The sequence below is a fragment of the Armigeres subalbatus genome, chromosome 2, assembly GCF_024139115.2.
Source record: "Armigeres subalbatus isolate Guangzhou_Male chromosome 2, GZ_Asu_2, whole genome shotgun sequence".
In the NCBI taxonomy this organism is placed as follows: Eukaryota; Metazoa; Arthropoda; class Insecta; order Diptera; family Culicidae; genus Armigeres; species Armigeres subalbatus.
Genome location: NC_085140.1, coordinates 288,995,139 through 289,014,799, shown reverse-complemented (window position 1 = coordinate 289,014,799; position 19,661 = coordinate 288,995,139). Strand labels below are relative to the sequence as shown.

Here is a 19,661-nt window from a genome sequence, read left to right as displayed (position 1 = left end):
CGAACGGCATTCGCTAGTTGGGGTGAGGTCGTGCCCCAATTAGCGAACGATCACTGTACCTTAAAGCCCCAAACGCAATATAACGGAACGGCGACGGAAACGGCAAATTTGACAGAAAATATATGGGCTAACTGTCAAATTTTCCGTTTCCGTCGCCGTTCCGTTATATTGCGTTTGGAGCTTAAAGGCCCAGTTACACATGCGATATTATTGTCAATCCATGGAAATATTGACAGTATTCCTGATCGTGTGATGTCGACTGCAATATTACTGACATCAATATATCCATACTTTCCCCTTTCCAATATTGAAGAAATATTTTCATCAGTATTTCCCCTCCAAAGCCAAGACCAGATCAATCCCACGAGAATATCATCAATGTTGAAATATTGATCAGTAATTTGATGTCTTATTGGATTGAAGCAAAGACTGATGGAATCAAACTGACAAGTAACGTACACGAAAAAAAGTAAAAGTTCATATTTTCATACTTGAAAAAATAAGCCCTTTTGATACACGGAACAAAGCATACACTGATCAATGAAAGAAAATAATGAAAAATTGAAATATTTTTGATCCAAAAGGAAAAGTTTAAAATTGTAATTGGTATGTTAAAATATCTTCCGATTGAAGTATGCTAATTTGACGCATATTTGTTCGGAGTTCAGCCAACCCACACCAAGCGGCTCAAGACCATGCTGAGGGTTCGATTCCCGGTGCCGGTCTGAGACAATTTTCGAATTGGAAATTGTCTCGACTTCCCTGGGCATAAAAGTATCATCGTGCTGGCCTCATGATATGCGAATGCAGAAATGGTAACTTAGCTTAGAAACTTCGCAGTTAATAAATGTGGAAGCACTTCCATGAACACTAAGAGTAAAATCAGCAGTGATTCAAATCGTTCGGGGCTGTCAGTTTGAATATGAATCTGAATCATGCACTTTCCCAGTACACGTAAAAAAACTTATTTGTTTTATTTATTGAATTTGATTCATATAAACTATTACGTATGCAAACATGAACACCATAACTCGTTTAATAATCATCATGTCATTTTTTAATATGAACTATTTAGCGTGTACATATATTATATGTCATGCCACAATGAAAAGTATAAGTTTTGCCGTATGGCAAAAATGTATTCAGTTAAACTTATACTTTCGATGCAGTGTGGCTTTGAAAAAAAAACACGCCGCCTGCAGCGAAATTTCTAGTTATCCGGTCGAAACCCCTCAATAAAAACAGTCTGAAACGCAAACCAGGAAAGGTAAGGAAAAATAATTTGTCACAATAAGAAAAACTATAAGAACGGCTTCAATATTCATATCATTTCAGTTGGCTGACCAACCTTGATAAACCGGATACGCCGGCTCGGTCGAACGTCATGAGTTGGGATTTGAGCAAACACAAGTTAAACGCAACTCAGATTATACGAGTAGCGTTGAAATGTATGTCCTCGCTTTGCGTGACGAAACATTAGCTGGTGACCGATTCACTGGAGGGTACGCCAGTAGGATTTCAACCAGGAGAAATTGCAACCAGAGTACAGGGTCACCGCACGGATCTTACCGACCTCTTGAAGGCATGGCGCTGCATGTGCTTGTCTTGCAAAGGAATTACCATCGAAATGTGTAAGAAATTTCGTTTCAAATAAATACCAAAATTGATAATCAAAATAGAACATATTTCGAATTTTAATTTATTTAAAAACAATGAAAAACACCATCCGTAACAGTAATGAACTATATGTATCAACCTAATGATTTTCATTATTATTTCTCCAATAAAATCATTCATGATCGAAATACAGATTATTTGACGTATCTATTAATGCATATTAGCATTTGACATGAGATATATAAGTTTCATGTTATGATTATCTTATGGAGTACCGCATAGCTTTCATTCCAATTAGATATATATCGTATTAAGAAACAACAATGGCAAAAATGTATGTGTTTTGCCAAATACATTCATTATGAACTTTTTTTTTCGTGTAGTGGCTCAAGATTCATTTTTTATAACAGTCGAGATTCAAAAGCTTAAAACTGTTATACCGCTCAGTTTTATTTTCTGCAGATTTGATCCACGACTGAATCACGAGATTCAAATATTTTTCAATTGTTTTGGTGCATACATTCATAATTTTATGTACAGATCAATCCACTTTGCATTTACCGCGCCTTCCTCAACAGCAACATAATCATTTCATTTAATGGAAAAACAATCAAACATGAATAGAACACTGCTGGGGAAGCCTGTGAGTTTGTTCTATTTTGGCTCATATTTAAACTAGAATAGTATTCGAAAATTTGCAACCAAACTGAATCACTACTGATTTCACTCTAAGCTGCTAGGCGGCTATGTCCCAGTGGGGGATGTAATGTCAATGAAGAAGAAGAAGATCAATTTAATGAACAACATTCTGATATACCTAAATAATACAATGTTTTATTTACTTTTTTATTTCCTTTCCCAAAGTTTTTATTTCCCTTCAAACACCGGGAAATAAGAATCTGGTTGCATCGACGTATAAATTATCTTAGGGTTCTTTCTAAAATTACGTAACGTCAAATTTGGTGATTTTGGACCCCCTCCCTCTCCCACGTAACACTTTTTGTATGGAAGGTTTAATTTTTTTGTATGGATCGTAACGCTCGGCTTGACCCCCTCCCTCTCCCTTCAGCGTTACGTAATTTGTGAAAGAACACTTATTTAAATTACCATCATTTCATGTAGCCTCAATATTGGACCTCAAATAAAAAATAATATTCTTAATGCAAACTCTTTGGGAAATTATTTTTGTATTTTCCCTTTCTTTTCATTTCCGTGCATCATCACAAATTAGTCCCCGGCCAACCATTCGTCAAACTTCTTCGAAGTTATTTATCTAAAATTAAATAATTTTGCTGGTATTTCTTTACACTACATTGTTCACAAAAATGATACAAATCTTAATGAATCGTTATCATAGTTCATATAAAGTATGATATCAACGCAATGATATACTTTGACAAAGTATTTGAAAGATGAACATCGCTACATCTTTACCATCAAATTAATCACAATAACGATATGAATATTCATGAAACGTTATCAGATTTCTGATAAAGTACGATCTCAACTTTATGATATATTTTGACAACGAATTTTACTGTCGAACATCGCTGCACCTTCATTACGTTTTAGTCCATCGATTCATATCGTTGGATACCAAAACACCGATGGATATTTTGCGGTTTGTTTACATCTAAAAAATTATGATTTAGAAATTTTGTAAAAATGAACGGATGTTGAATGAAACGACACTCGGATTTCAACTCTAAAATCCGTAATATAGTTCCAATTTACAAACCAATTAACAGCAGCTGTCATGTACGCATTGGAGTAAGATGAATGTGAGAATGGAATAATCCCCCTATATGCAAGTAATATGCAAATGAAAATTTCAAGTCTTAGCATGTTGATGCAACTTAGCTGCTTACAATCATCACTTCATTGTGGGCTAGTGGTTAAGTTCTCTGGGCAAATTTATAACATCATCACTTCTTCAGGTTCGATTCCCGATTAAGCAAATAAATAAACAAAAAATGTAGAAGCAAACCTCTGAAGAATCTATTTTTGTTTTTGTTGGAAATTTTGGCAGGTCGGTAAAGTAGAACTGTAAAAATAAATAACTTTTTGTTGGTATCAATTGATATCGATATTTTGGAAAAGATCGATAACAATTTTCCGTGTTTTAACTTTTGATTAATTTAAAATTCTTCATGAAATGGCATCGATCGCTATCGACGGTTGATATGAAAACCTTTAACGATCTATATGAAGAATTTTAAAGAAAATTGAAGAAATGGTTGGTCGGGCCTGTGCACGCGGGGATGTCGACCACCTGGGTCGACATGAGATGACATTTCAAGGCAAAATTTTCAAAACGACTTATCTGCTTTTGTAAACAAAGATTCAAACGGCGATTTGACGAATCTGATAGCTCTCCCACGCAAACCAACACCGTCAATAGGTAGGTGAGGGATTCCGCTACCTGTTGATGGTGTTGGTTTGCGTGGGAGAGCTATCAGATTCGTCAAATCGCCGTTTGAATCTTTGTTTACAAAAGCAGATAAGTCGTTTTGAAAATTTTGTCTTGATTTCTATAATTTACCTGCACGGACAGATAAATCAACCCAAACTTTGAGTTCAATATACGCACTTATGAGAATATAGCAGAAAAAATTTACCCAAATTTGGGTAGTTTTCCCTTTCTTTCCCATGCTATCAAAACTAGAGCAAGATGCAAACACCTCACCGAGGTTGCTCAGCCCAATAACCCAAATTTGAGTAAATTCAATATTCTCTATTTTGGGTTGATTAAGGTCCGCTTTGGATAAATTAAACTCAGCTTTGGGTAAATTGTTTACATGGGATTAAAGGCAAACTACCTAGTGACAGAAAAGTCATTTTACTCAAATTTGGGTTATTGGGCCAAACCACGGTTTTGAGTGCAAACAACCCACTTTTGGGTAGTTTTGGTTTTCAGTGTGGGTCTTTGTTTGTAAACCAATGAGCATAGATAGAAGGTGAGGAAGAAGACCAAATGCAAGTGTATTAGTAGATGATAGAAAATGTAAACAGCAAATGGTGACGTACATATTTGCACGGCTTCTTATGGAAGCGCGTTCAAATATGTACGCGTAGTAGTGAAAGCTTTTTCGCCATACACGAAAGGCACGCACACAAAATATGGATTTCCATACCTTAGTATTTATTTTCATTGTTTGTAAACATTGGCATTTTTCTTATATGATGTTGAAATAAGATTCTAACAGGCATTCGGCTTCAATAAGAATGCATATTGGAATCATTGGATAAGCGCGAAACTAAATTCTATTGGACTTGTTGAACATTCAATGTAATTTAACTACATTTAATAGGGCTTTGATAATTTATTGATATTTTGAATGTTTCTAGATGTATAAGACTGCTTCTGTTTCTTGCAATGGACATACTTACTAGGGAAACTGCTCCTTGAATTCATACCATGTATCCAAATCAATACCATTCGAAAACAATTAATAATTGGTGAGCAAATTGTTTCATTTCTCATTCTTGTGATTTTTTTTCAGCAGTGAGCCGGATAACAACAAAACACGCAAAAATCGAGCATAAATTGCCTGTTTTGCGAATGTTATTGATATACGAGCATGTTATTAATAATGGAACAGATATCCTATATCGAAGCGGGCAAACTTATTCTCAATGAAGTGTTCAAAAACTGCATCCATTACGTTTGAAAAATGTAATAATCATAAAGGTCTATGTAAGTTTTCACATGAATTCTGATCTTGCGCATCCTCGTAACGGATGACCAAAGTCGAACTCATAGTTCGCTCATAGTTTTAAAACAATTACTTATCTACAATGTTTTGATTGAACTTGTCTGTATAACTGAATTTGCAAATTATTGCGCTTTTTGCACTTTATAAGAGTTCTGCGAGATTTTTTTTTCTAACAGTCATCTTTTTCTCACACTCAATACACTCAAAAAAATTTGATTTTCCGTGTATAATATTTGTGTGTGAGTGCTCAATCTGAAAACAAATAGACGTCAAATCATGGCGGGAATCGATTTAGTGTACACGCTTACATATGACTAACGAGTAATGGGTTATAATTGGGTAAATTTCAGTAACAAAAATCGATCAACCCGAAATGAGAGTGGGTGTGAGAAAATGAAGCGGGCAAATCACAATCTACACATAACTCTTCAAATTGGTGAAATCGGCAATAATATTGATCTAAATTTCTTTCAATTTTGGGCTTTTAAATGATACCACTTTTTAATCCTTACAAATACGAATTTCTTCAAGTGGAGTCAAGAACAAGACTCCGAAGATGGCCCAACTCTATAGGGAGTAATACTAACTCGTATAAGATTACGAGCTATATTATAGCATAGCTTGATGTCAAAGTTCACACATTCGAATTTTACTGGGAATAGCACATATGATGTTCAAGATCCTTTTTACTAAGAAATAAAGCTCGTAATCAGGATGTAATAACATGGGATGCTTTTTGCAAAGAACTGCACTCAACCTAATTCCGAGCCTAATTCTCAGTGAGTTGTTCAAAAGATAGCATCCATTATACATAAACATATTATAAATCTATTAATCATATCTGAATTTGAATACACTTTGATTTAGCATGTATACGTGTCGTTTTTATTAACATTTACGTAAAAATAAAAATGTGACTTATTCAAGAAAACGGAATGGAGCCGCAGCTTTTACATAATTATTTACAACGTTAATGATTAAACTTTTATATCGTATACGTTGAAACTGTCATTATGTGTATTCATTGTTACGTAGGATAGGACATTGATTTGAAGAAGTGAAGTTTCTAGATAATTCAGATTAATCTAGGTAAGCAATGGTACGGTTTTATTAACGGCCAAAATGTTATAATTTTGGATAACTTTATGGACCAAATCAGAAGCTTTTCATATGATATTTGACGTAGATTTACGTCTTTCGGTAAGAAGGGGGGGGGGTCTTTTCAAAGTTTCAAAATTGGGACCGTCACCAAAATAAGTCAGGAAGTAAGAGCCAATAACTCAGCCTTTTGGTATGAATCGATCAGTTAACTCTCTAAGATTTTATACAACTATTGTGAAGAATTCTTTCAATGCATTCAACTATTGAAAATTCAATTTCGACAGGTATAGTGTTCAAATTTCTTCGTACATACAAAATGAATTGATCAGTATTGCGATATTATTGTCATTCCTTTGGGTAATCATTACTGCATCTTCAATGTTTCCATCAATCTCTCATTCTTATTGGGATTGAAGTACGAACTGATGGATTTGGATTGATCAGTTTTATTGATACGTGTAAAGGTGCCTATAGGACATCGATGGAAAATGATTCGATATCTGTCAAAAGTAATCTTGCTCTGCGAGCAGGGTTATTTGATAATTATTGAAATGTCACTTTTAAGTTAAATTTCAGTTTATTTATTAAATTGAGCCAGACCGACAGGTAGCCTCACACCTCGGATCCACCTTAGGGTCTGTCTCATTTGAAGAATTAAACTTAAAAGTGACAGTTCGAAAATTAGCAAATAACCCAATCATCATAAGAATGGCTGGTGCTACCCAGCAATTCCAATAAGCCATCGATGCAAATAAGTGATGAACTTTGTCAAACTTAAAAATCACTCTAATAAAGTCCAAAAAAAAAACATCGACGCAAAATGATTCGGTATCTGTCAAAAATAATCTTGCTCTGCGAGCAGGGTTATTCGATAATTATTGAAATGTCACTTTTAAGTTTAATTTCAGTTTAATTCTCTAAATGAGACAGACCCGAATAAAAAATACAGTAGAATAACAATACAATTTATTGTAACACTACTATTAATAACATTAAGTTGGCAATAGATTATATTGTAAATGAAACCATAGAAATACATTAGAATGCATTGTTATGAACCATTTACTCAAATGTAAATGAAGTTTTCGCAATAGAATGTACGGGTTGTTAAGTATCGTAACTATACAAAATGTGAGATTTTTCCATACAATTTTTTTCGTCACACAATAGAGTGTATGGTTAATATATTGTTGAAATATCCGAACAAAACTGTTCAAAATACAATGGATTGTATCGTATTTGTATAGTAAAACAATACGATTTTTGATTTCTCAGTTGTGACAGCTTTACTGTTCAACAATGCAATTTAAAGGGAAAAAATGCATATTTGGCTCTTTGAGGGAAATATTGTTATATAGTTTATATGTAATTTAAAGAAACGTTTCAAAAGCTATCAATGTATGAATCTTATGTACGAAAACGTTTCAAAAACAATTGCAGAGAAATATGTTGATGTATTGTATCCTCAGTGTTGATACAATCTGTGCAACCATCAAGAAACAATGTATCCTATTGTATACCGTACACTTTATGGTAATTCAATTGTTTATACTATTGAACCAATAGTACATTTTTATCTGGGGACCCTTAGTAGGAGTTGATTTACACGTGTACTACCTTGGCTGCTCTCAGAATGCTCACAAACTTTCTCGATGCGATGGATACTTTTTGACAACTTACTTTGTATATTTTTTGACAATCGTTTTGACTCTTTCCGCAACCCTCACACTGCTATAAAACTTTACACACAAAAGTATGCTCTTTTAACTATAAAGTATTATAAATTCAGTAGAAAACCGATTTATAGCCGCTATTGAAATTGGATTTTTCTCACAATCCATACGTTAAACCTAATTTCGGAAGTAGTGCGCTGTATAGCACATCACCAAATAAAAACAGCGCACCACTTCCGAAGTTTGCACAGCAAAAAAAGTTGTTGAATATTACATCGAAATCGCTGCAACCAGCTAAATCCGTCGGTTGTTGAAAATTACACTGCACGATGTACTCGAGAGCTGGCTGTGTAATAAACAGAAACGATGTAATTTCTGTCGATGTAATAAATAAAGCTACGTAATCGAAGCGATGTAAAACAATGTGATGTAAAATTGTCCGATGCATGTAGGTTCTCGACGTTGGTCTTTTCGGTTTATTAATCATTTCTAACTTTATTTTAATTGATATTACACATACAATATTTATTTGTTCTTATTTTTTTCTATAAACTATAGAATATAGACTGTATACAGAAGTTGAATGAAGAAAATTAATTTTATGCCAATAGATCAGGTTGTTTCCGCGGTTTCAGCGGTATTGTGTCATTCATTTGAAACATTTTTACTGTCGCTGACCATCATTCACAATCAACTGACATTATTCGTACTGGAAGTCTAATAGCCTATTCAGATTACGCCATTTAAGATAATAAATATGATGATGAAGAGTAACTTGATACCAATCCCCATGCCCCTATATTCAATTTTCTTTCCAATATTTAACTCGATAACTTATATGGTATTTAAATGGCGTAACCTAAATAGGCTATAAGCAGTGGTTGTTATTAGGAGTAACCCGTATGATTGTTGTCCTCATCGGTTATCCGCATCAATTAACCGTAAAGGCGTGGGGCAAGAGTAATCGTGAACACGATCGTTGTCCCAAGTTGTCCTGTGAAATGGCGTGGCAAAAGCTAAGCAGCTTCTTACTCGAAACAAGCAAGCCACACACAACTTAACGACATAAGTGGCACGGAAGTCGGTGGTCTATTCAGACGCTGAAATAATAAAAAAGTTTAGAATTCAGAAGTAAATCACAGGAAATCTTTATTGGATTGATTAACGTAATCCGTCTGGGATCCCGAAGGAAATCCTTTTGAAAGTTTATAGGTAATTTATTAGTCTATTTAGTCTAGAGTCCAAGGTGGATTCTGGAGCAATGGAATCCTTTGGGATACTTAGGGAATCCTTCTTAGAAGTTCATGCTGGGATTCCCTGATTAAAAAATTTTGTGGATATTCCGAAGGCATTCCTCCTTATAATTCAAAGGAAATTCGAAAGGGATTCCTTCTGAGAGTTAGTGAAACATGCTTGAAGAATCTCAAGGGGGGAGGGGGAGTTCTAAAAATCCCAAAAAGTCTCGGACTTCAAAAACAATTCTTCAGGATTCCAAAGGGAATCCTTTCGGGACTCCAAAGGGAATCCTTTCGGGACTCCAAAGGGAATCCTTTCGGGATTCCAAAGGCAATCCTTTCGGGGTTCCAAAGGGAATCCTTTCGGGATTCCAAAGGGAATCCTTTCGGGATTCCAAAGGGAATCCTTTCGGGATTCCAAAGGGAATCCTTTCGGGATTCCAAAGGGAATCCTTTCGGGATTCCAAAGGGAATCCTTTCGGAATTCCTTTCGGGATTCCAAAGGGAATCCTTTCGGGATTCCAAAGAGAATCCTTTTGGGCTTCCAAAGAGAAGCCTTTCGGGATTCCAAAGGGAATCCTTTCGGGATTCCAAAGGGAATCCTTTCGGGATTCCAAAGGGAATCCTTTCGGGATTCCAAAGGGAATCCTTTCGGGATTCCAAAGGGAATCCTTTCGGGATTCCAAAGGGAATCCTTTCGGGATTCCAAAGGGAAACTTTTCGGGATTCCAAAGGGAAACTTTTCGGGATTCCAAAGGGAATCCTTTCGGAACTCCAGAGGGAATCCTTTCGGGATTCCAAAGGGAATACTTTCGGGATTCCAAAGGGAATCCTTTCGGGATTTCAAAGGGAATCTTTTCGGGATTCCAAAGGGAAACTTTTCGGGATTGCAAAGGAAATACTTTCGGGATTCCAAAGGCAATGCTTTCGGGATTCCAAAGGGAATCCTTTCGGAATTCCAAAGGGAATCCTTTCGGGATTCCAAAGGGAATCCTTTCGGGATTCCAAAGGGAATCCTTTCGGGATTCCAAAGGGAAACTTTTCGGGATTCCAAAGGGAATCCTTTCGGGATTCCAAAGGGAAACTTTTCGGGATTCCAAAGGGAATCCTTTCGGAACTCCAGAGGGAATCCTTTCGGGATTCCAAAGGGAATCCTTTCGGGATTTCAAAAGGAATCTTTTCGGGATTCCAAAGGGAAACTTTTCGGGATTGCAAAGGGAATACTTTCGGGATTCCAAAGGGAATCCTTTCGGGATTTCAAAGGAAAACTTTCCGGGATTCCAAAGGGAATCCTTTCGGGATTTCAAAGGGAATCGTTTCGGGATTCCAAAGATAATTCTTTCGGGATTCCAAAAGGAATCCTTTCGGGATTCCAAAAGGAATCCTTTCGAGATTCCAAAGGGAATCCTTTCGGAACTCCAAAGGGAATCCTTTCGGGATTCCAAAGGGAATCCTTTCGGAATTCCAAAGGGAATCCTTTCGGGATTCCAAAGGGAAACTTTTCGGGATTCCAAAGGGAAACTTTTCGGGATTCGAAAGGGAATCCTTCCGGGATTCCAAAGGGAATCCTTCCGGGATTCCAAAGGGAATCCTTCCGGGATTCCAAAGGGAATCCTTCCGGGATTCCAAAGGGAATCCTTCCGGGATTCCAAAGGGAATCCTTCCGGGATTCCAAAGGGAATCCTTCCGGGATTCCAAAGGGAATCCTTCCGGGATTCCAAAGGGAATCTCTCCGGGATTCCAAAGGGAATCCTTCCGGGATTCCAAAGGGAATCCTTCCGATTCCAAAGGGAATCCTCCCGGGATTCCAAAGGGAATCCTCCCTGGATTCCAAAGGGAATCCTTCCGGGATTCCAAAGGGAATCCTTCCGGGATTCCAAAGGGAATCCTTCCGGGATTCCAAAGGGAATCCTTCCGGGATTCCAAAGGGAATCCTTTCGGGATTTCAAAGGGAATCTTTTCGGGATTCCAAAGGGAAACTTTTCGGGATTGCAAAGGGAATACTTTCGGGATTCCAAAGGGAATCCTTTCGGGATTTCAAAGGGAAACTTTCCGGGATTCCAAAGGTAATCCTTTCAGGATTTCAAAGGGAATCCTTTCGGGATTCGAAAGGGAATCCTTTCGGGATTCTGAAGGGAATCCTTTCGAGATTCCAAAGGGAATCCTTTCGAGATTCCAAAGGGAATCCTTTCGAGATTCCAAAGGGAAACCTTTCGGGATTCTAAAGGAAATCCTTCCGGGATTCCAAAGGGCATCCTTCCGGAATTCCAAAGGGAATCCGTCAGGGATTCCAAAGGGAATCCTTCCGGGATTCCAAAGGGAATCCTTCCGGGATTCCAAAGGGAATCCTTTCGGGATTTCAAAGGGAATCTTTTCGGGATTCCAAAGGGAAACTTTTCGGGATTGCAAAGGGAATACTTTCGGGATTCCAAAGGGAATCCTTTCGGGATTTCAAAGGGAAACTTTCCGGGATTCCAAAGGGAATCCTTTCGGGATTCGAAAGGGAATCCTTTCGGGATTCGAAAGGGAATCCTTTCGAGATTCCAAAGGGAATCCTTTCGAGATTCCAAAGGGAATCCTTTCGAGATTCCAAAGGGAATCCTTTCGGGATTCCAAAGGGAATCCTTCCGGGATTCCAAAGGGAATCCTTCCGGGATTCCAAAGGGAATCCTTCCGGGATTCCAAAGGGAATCCTTCCGGGATTCCAAAGGGAATCCTTCCGGGATTCCAAAGGGAATCCTTCCGGGATTCCAAAGGGAATCCTTCCGGGATTCCAAAAGGAATCCTTCCGCGATTCCAAAGGGAATCCTTCCGGGATTCCAAAGGGAATCCTTCCGGGATTTCAAAGGGAATCCTTCTGGGATTTCAAAGGGAATCCTTCCGGGATTCCAAAGGGAATCCTTCCGGGATTCCAAAGAGAATCCTTCCGGTTTCCAAAGAGAATCTTCCGGCATTCCAAAGAGAATCCTTCCGGGATTCCAAAGGGAATCCTTCCGGGATTCCAAAGGAATCCTTCCGGGATTCAAAGGAATCCTTCCGGGATTCCAAAGGAATCCTTCCGGGATTCCAAAGGAATCCTTCCGGATTCCAAAGGGAATCCTTCCGGGATTCCAAAGGAATCCTTCCGGGATTCCAAAGGAATCCTTCCGGATTCCAAAGGAATCCTTCCGATTCCAAAGGGAATCCTTCCGGGATTCCAAAGGAATCCTTCCGGATTCCAAAGGAATCCTTCCGATTCCAAAGGGAATCCTTCCGGGATTCCAAAGGAATCCTTCCGGGATTCCAAAGGGAATCCTTCCGGGATTCCAAAGGAATCCTTCCGGATTCCAAAGGAATCCTTCCGGGATTCCAAAGGGCATCCTTCCGGAATTCCAAAGGGAATCCTTCCGGGATTCCAAAGGGAATCCTTCCGGGATTCCAAAGGGAATCCTTCCGGGATTCCAAAGGGAATCCTTCCGGGATTCCAAAGGGAATCCTTCCGGGATTCCAAAGGGAATCCTTCCGGGATTCCTAAGGGAATCGTTCCGTGATTCCTAAGGGAAACCTTCTGATATTCCAAAGGAAATACTCCCAATATTCAAAGGAAATACTTCCGGTATTCCAAGGGGAATCCTTCCGGGATTCCAAAGTAAATCTCTTCAAAATTCCGAAAGGATTCTCTGCAGAAACACGAAAGGATTCTCTTCAGAATCCCGAAAGGATTCTCTTAAGAATCTCAAAAGGATTCTCTTCAGAATCCCGAAAGTATTCTCTTCAGAATCCCGAAATGATTCTCTTCAAAATCCCGAAAGGATTCTCTTCAGAAACCTGAAAGGATTCTCTTCAGAATCCCGAAAGGATTCTCTCCAGAATCCCGAAAAGATTCTCTCTAGAAACTCGAACCAATTCTCTTCAGAATCCCGAAACAATTCTCTCCAGAATTCCGAAAAGAATCTCTTCAGAATCCCGAAAGGATTCTCTTCACAATCTCGAAAGGATTCTCTTCAGAATCTCGAAAGGATTCTCTCCAGAATCCCAAAAAGATTCTCTTCAGAATCTCGAAAGGATTCTCTTCAGCATCTCGAAAGGATTCTCTTCAGAATCCCGTAAGGATTATCTTCAGAATCCCGAAAGGCTTCTCTTCAGAATCCCGAAAGGCTATTCTTCAGAATCCCGAAAGGCTTCTCTTCAAAATCCCGAAAGTCTTCTCTTAAGAGTCCCAAAAGGATTCTCTTCAGAATCCCGAAAGGATTCTCTTCAGAATCCTGAAAGCATTCTCTTCAGAATCCCGAAAGGAATCTCTTTAGAATCCCAAAAGGATTCTCTTTAGAATCCCGAAAGGATTCACTTTAGAATCCCGAAAGGATTCTCTTCAGAATCTCGAAAGGATTCTCTCCACAATCCCAAAAATATTCTCTTCAGAATCTCGAAAGGATTCTCTTCAGAATCCCGAAAGGATTCTCTTCAGAATCCCGAAAGGATTCTCTTCAGTATCCCGAAAGGCTTCTCTTCAGAATCCCGGAAGGATTCTCTTAAGAATCCCAAAAGGATTCTCTTCAGAATCCCGAAAGGATTCTCTTCAGAATCCCGAAAGGATTCTCTTCAGAATCCCGAAAGCATTCTCTTCAGAATCCCGAAAGGGTTCTCTTTAGAATCCCAAAAGGATTCTCTTTAGAATCCCAAAAGGATTCTCTTTAGAATCCCAAAAGGATTCTCTTTAGAATCCCAAAAGGATTCTCTTTAGAATCCCGAAAGGATTCTCTTTAGAATCCCGAAAGGATTCTCTTTAGAATCCCAAAAGGATTCTCTTTAGAATCCCAAAAGGATTCTCTTTAGAATCCCAAAAGGATTCTCTTTAGAATCCCAAAAGGATTATCTTTAGAATCCCGAAAGGATTCTCTTCAGAATCCCGAGAGAATCCCTTCAGAATCCTGAAAGGATTCTCTTCGGAACCCCGAAAGGATTCTCTTCAGAATCCCGAAAGGATTCTTTTCAGAATACCGAAAGGATTCTCTTCAGAATCCCGAAAGAATTCTCTTCAGAATCCCGAAAGGATTCTCTTCAGAATCCCGAAAGGATTCTCTTCAGAATCCCGAAAGGATTCTCTTCAGAATCCCGAAAGGATTCTCTTCAGAATCCTGAAAGGATTCTATTCAGAATCCTGAAAGGATTCTATTCAGAATCCTGAAAGGATTCTATTCAGAATCCTGAAAGGATTCTATTCAGAATCCTGAAAGGATTCTATTCAGAATCCTGAAAGGATTCTATTCAGAATCCTGAAAGGATTCTATTCAGAATCCCGAAAGGATTCTCTTCAGAATCCCGAAAGGATTCTCTTCAGAATCCCGAAAGGATTCTATTCAGAATCCCGAAAGGATTCTCTTTAGAATCCCGAAAAGATTATCTTCAGAATCCCGACAGGATTCTCTTCAGAATCCTGAAAGGATTCTCTTCAGAATCCTGAAAGGATTCTCTTCAGAATCCTGAAAGGATTCTCTTCAGAATCCTGAAAGGATTCTCTTCAGAATCCCGAAAAGATTCTCTTCAGAATTCCGAAAGGATTCTCTTCAGAATCCCGAAATGATTCTCTTTAGAATCCCGAAAAGATTCTCTTCAGAATCCCGAAAGGATTCTCTTCAGAATTTCGAAAGGATTCTCTTCAGAATCCCGAAAGGATTCTCTTCAGAATCCCGAAAGGATTCTCTTCAGAATCCCGAAAGTATTCTCTTCAGAATCCCGAAAGTATTCTCTTCAGAATCTCGAAAGGATTCTCTTCAGAATCCCGAAAGGATTCTCTTCAGAATCCCGAAAGGATTCTCTTCAGAATCCCGAAAGGATTCTCTTCAGAATCCCGAAAGGATTATCTTCAGAATCCCGAAAGGATTCTCTTCAGAATCCCGAAAGGATTCTCTTCAGAATCCCGAAAGGATTCTCTTCAGAATCCCGAAAGGATTCTCTTCAGAATCCCGAAAGGATTCTCTTCAGAATCCCGAAAGTATTCTCTTCAGAATCCCGAAAGTATTCTCTTCAGAATGCCGAAACAATCCTTTTCAGAATCCCGAAACAATTCTCTCCAGAATCCCGAAAAGAATCTCTTCAGAATCCCGAAGGGATTCTCTTCATAATCTCGAAAGGATTCTCTTCAGAATTTCGAATCTTTCCAGAATCCCGAAAGGATTCTCTTCAGAATCCCGAAAGGATTCTCTTCAGAATCCCGAAAGGATTCTCTTCAGAATCCCAAAAGGATTCTCTTCAGAAACCCGAAAGGATTCTATTCCGAATCCTGAAAGGATTCTCTTCTGAATTCCGAAAGGATTCTATTTATAATCCCGAAAGGATTCTCTTCAGAATCCCGAAAAGATTCCCTTCAGAATCCCGAGAGGATTCTCTTCAGAATCCCGAAAGGATTCTCTTCAGAATCCCGAAAGGATTCTCTCCAGAATCCTAAAATTCCCTTGGGGATACCGAAAGGATTCACATCGGAATTCCGAAAGAATTGCCGTAGGAATTTCGAAAGGATTGCCGTAGGAATCCCGTCTGAATTTCGAAAAGATTCCCGTTGGAATCGCGAAAGGAATCACGCCGGAATCGCTACATAATTCTCTTGGGAATGAAAATGAAGTGATGAAGATGTGAAGTATAAAATACAACTTTGGCTATCGTGCCAAAAACACATTCAATTCAACGAAATATGCCAATTCAATTCTACAGACCTATGGTTGCTAGTTGAATAATAACTATATGAAAAAATAGTTCTTACATACCTATAGTGCTCTTCAGATCCACTGGAAAACCGCCAGTTCAGTGCCATGCCGATAGCGGAAAGTGCTTGTCCTTCTTCTGTTCTGCGATGTGAAGCGGTTTGTTTGAACTACGCCTGCCTAGCACACGGCTGAATATCGAAACATCCGGAAGCTAAAATTGAAGAAATAATATAAATACATCAAACTGCAACTACTTCAATAGCCTATATTCCGATTCGAAGCTTAATGACATTATAGAGTTTCATGATATCAAGATTCATTCATATTACTTTCATTTCATATGATATTACGTAAAATACATCGTATTTTCTAGTAATCTGAATAGGCAATAGGGTGGCTCAAATTAGTATGGGAAAAACTTTGTTAATTTTTTTTGATGGGCCGCCCTCTTATTCGGTTCTATTTGATGCCCTGATGCTCTGGACAAAATTTCAGCCAAATCGGTCAACGTTTGGGCGGTGCTAAACTCGTTGAAAGTTTATATGAAAAAATGTATGCAGAAACATCCGAAAACAGTAAATTGCAGCTGAACTACACAACTTACGATGAAGAACTATGACACTCATTCAGATCTTGGAGAATTTAATACAGAATATTATGCAGAAAACCGCGAGAAGATTCGAGTTTGCCCGTCTAAGTTATTAGCATTTCTCTGCAGTGGGGTTTGAGCAAATTTCGTTTCTTTTACCTTTGAAAAGAAATAAATTCACCCCTACAACACTCCACACTGAAAATAATCCACACGTTCTAACCTAATGTTCCTATTCGATAAATTTATTTGATATCAACATATGATTATTGATATGGTTTCCCACGTTTTTCGAATGTTTTACCTGCACATCCTAGTGTAATTCACATTAAATTTGTGAACAACTCTATTTTGCCGCCGTTCATATAAGATCCACCATACTTTCAAGTGAAACTGTAACGAATTTCAACCAAATGTAGCGCCACATTGTTCGAACGTGTTTGACGTTTGAATGTTGCAACAAACTGCAGTCAATTTTTTTCTTTCATTCAAAATGGCTGACAGGCAACGAGAGATGGAAGATTCACATCAAGAAGCCTCAAACGACGAAATAAACTTGTCTGTGGATCTAGTTAATCTGCTCAACCGTAAGTTTTATATACTTTTTTGGTTTTAGTAGCTATATTAATTACATATAATTCCAGGATATGGTGTACAATTTGCTGACGCCTCGTCAATAGGTTCAGCTCGGAATCACATCGGATATTGGCACAGAGACGCAGGTAATATCAGCGACGGAAGACGCATTCTCGGATGACCAGAACCCGGTTGACGAATCCAGTCAGCTACAGAGTTACAGTGGTGAGATAAATCAAAAACAATACAAAACGGAACAAAATGTTTCTAATGTTAAATGTTTTCAGGAAAATTTCATTGATACCGGTGAATCAACGGTTGAGAGTCTCGTTGACGGCGATTCCTCTGGAGTTAATTCAACCCCTTTTGATAAACTACATTAGTTGTACATGCCATGCTGTATTATGCTGTAATAAATAAGTTAAATTTAAATGCTAAAACACCAAAACGCTTTTGTGTAAATCATTTCCTGTGTTGTTTGCTAGTTACCTCCTTTTTAATATTGTGGTTGGAAATAAGATAATATAGATTTCAAAATTGTTTCACTTTCAATTTCATGATAATTATATTTGAATTTCCGATATGAATGGCTATGACATCTGTCAATTTTAACTATCGATTTCAATTATCAAACACGTTACATCGATATGCGAACCTTTACCAATCAAACTTGGATCATACACTTTGTAGTGACGTGTAAGGCTAGTGGATAACACATGACTGACAAGTAGTGAAGAATCATATGTGAAACACGTGACTTTATGGTTTGAAATCCTTTCAGTGCAGTAAAATGCTAATATCTTTGCGTAATAAACTCTAATCTTCTCGCGATTTTCAGCATAACATTCTGTTTTTTATTTTACAAGAACTGAATGAGTATCATGGTTCTTGATCGTAAATTGTGCCGTCCAACTGCAAATTACTGTTCTTGGATGTTTCTGCATACATTTTTCCATATAAACTACCAACGAGTTTAGCACTGCCCAAACGTTGACCGATTTGGCTGAAATTTTGTCCAGAGCATCAGGGCATCAAATAGAACCGAATAAGAGGGCGGCCCATCAAAATTTGAAAAAGTGTTTTTTGAGCCACCCTAATAGGCAACAATGCGATTCATCAGAAACACAAAAACATGAATAAAAAAATATAGTATCTGGTTTACCTTCGTTCAATCCTGAATCCTTGTCTGGAGGCTTTTGCGTAAGCTGCAACTGTTGCTGTCTCTTCATGTTCCGTTTTCCCTGCGAATGTCAGATGATCGCCAATGATCATGCAGTATGACCTTGATCCTCTCATTTTGTAGCAGAAGGACGCTAGCGATGCCATTAGATACAGGTGACGCATCTTCTAGAATCGACTGTATTACCGGCCATGGATGGTGTCGGTGGTGGTATGCCTTTTGAGAAGCACTGATGGTGTAGTCGCGTGAGTCGCTGCTGTCCGCCAGGGCCGGTGTTCAGTATGAGGAGTCTTGACGCAAGCAACATTTCCTTAAGCTTATTACCGCCTTGTTTAAGTTTAGTTGTCGGCACTTCTACCGTTTCCGTAGTTGGAGCGACGCTGGACTTGGATTTTTGGATATTAAGGGGAAGGGGCCCGAAGCTATTTTTCTGGCATTTTCAACTTCTGTCGGAACTGTTTGTTCCTTCACTATCGTTGTCTGCCACAATCACGTCGTTTTCAACTGATTGATGGTTTATTACTTTTATATGGCACGTCGGAAGCTGGTTCCGGTGATGTTTCTGTGGCCACTCGCATTACCTCACTGACGGATTGTCGGATCACTTGTTTGCAGTTAATTCCTATTTTTCGGGTGGAATAGTTGGTGTACACCACTTTCCCTGGTTTCCGCTTCAATGTTGTCCGGAATTTGTCCGGCCAGCTACATAGCCGAATATGTTTACTTAACCGAAGTAATGTGCTTCCTGCGGCGAGAGCACCCTTTACGATGCGAAAAAATCGGAATGGAGTATTTACGATCCGGACTTCTATGGCACCACCGTCGACGAAAACCGGGTCTAACGTGTCGCATAGAATCTAAAGGAAGAAACAGAGAAGTTAGTATTGCCTAAATACACAATTTACAATGTACTTACACATTTTGAGAACTTGTTTTGAATTGCTGCCATTAATTTTAATAATAAAACAATTTTCGTTTGCTATCAAACAAAATGGTTCCTTTCCAGACAGCACCGACAAGACCGACAACGATATGCGCAAACGGAAAGTCAAAAGTGTTGCTAGATTGAGAATTATATAATCATCAAACATAATATTACGTCCGATTTGTGTAATATGACACAAATTAAATAGAACCAAAGGGTTGCATCTGATTCTGTGTGATATTCACCGTTTCAACAATTGAATATTACACAGCTGCAATGTAGTGAAATTTGGTGAATCTGATTTCTGTGTAATATCCAGGTGATGTAATATCACATCGAAATGGATGATAATATGCATACAAATTC

At 38.3% G+C, this 19,661-nt stretch overlaps 1 long non-coding RNA gene across 1 annotated transcript; it reads right to left on the bottom strand.

The window, feature by feature from the left end:
- Positions 1-8,640: 8,640 nt before the first annotated feature.
- Positions 8,641-19,657, bottom strand: LOC134216509 (uncharacterized). Its single transcript, XR_009980702.1, has 4 exons — positions 19,287-19,657; positions 18,353-19,227; positions 16,086-16,236; positions 8,641-9,207 (listed from the first exon to the last, which is right to left on the bottom strand). It is a non-coding gene; the product is annotated as an uncharacterized LOC134216509 (long non-coding RNA).
- Between the last annotated feature and the right edge of the window lie 4 nt (positions 19,658-19,661).